The sequence below is a fragment of the Acyrthosiphon pisum genome, chromosome X, assembly GCF_005508785.2.
Source record: "Acyrthosiphon pisum isolate AL4f chromosome X, pea_aphid_22Mar2018_4r6ur, whole genome shotgun sequence".
In the NCBI taxonomy this organism is placed as follows: Eukaryota; Metazoa; Arthropoda; class Insecta; order Hemiptera; family Aphididae; genus Acyrthosiphon; species Acyrthosiphon pisum.
The window spans coordinates 97,403,250-97,403,906 of NC_042493.1; positions in this window are offsets into that span (position 1 = coordinate 97,403,250).

Here is a 657-nt window from a genome sequence, read left to right on the forward strand (position 1 = left end):
CATCCTCTCAAGTCTCAGTAGGTACATTAATAACTTTTAATATTTCAAATATTTATTTTTCTTGTACCGTGCAGGACTTTAATTATTGTCAGGCCCATATTTAACACGAGTGCCGCTATAGGAACCGATATAGTTTTTCATTCCTTCACCATATGTCCCTATCCTTTCCCACCATGAAAAAAATGCAAATTTAAGTTATTGAACATTTATTGATATTATATTTAGGTATTTAAAATATACTGAAAACAAAATAATGACCAAAAATTTGATTAAACAATGATTATCAAAAAAAGTTTATAAATGACCGTGTAAAAGACGTGTAAAACACCCGTTGACCCTTGCGATACATATTTTAAAAGTAAAAACTGCAGTGATGGGAAAGTTCTTTCTAAAAATGAATTAGTTTAAGTTTAAGCCCAAGGCATTAAATATGAACTAGTTCAAATTCTAGTTTAGTAGTTCGTAGTTTTTAAAATGATCAAAAATTATAAAAATTACTAAAGAAAAAAAAAAGAAAAAAATACTTAAGTTAGAAAAAAAAATACATGAAAATACGTGCGACTGCCGAGTGCCGAGGTTGCGTCGAAACCGGCGATATGCGGCTCTGCAACATACTTTATCCTATGTAACTAATTAGTAATTGAAAATAATAATTAT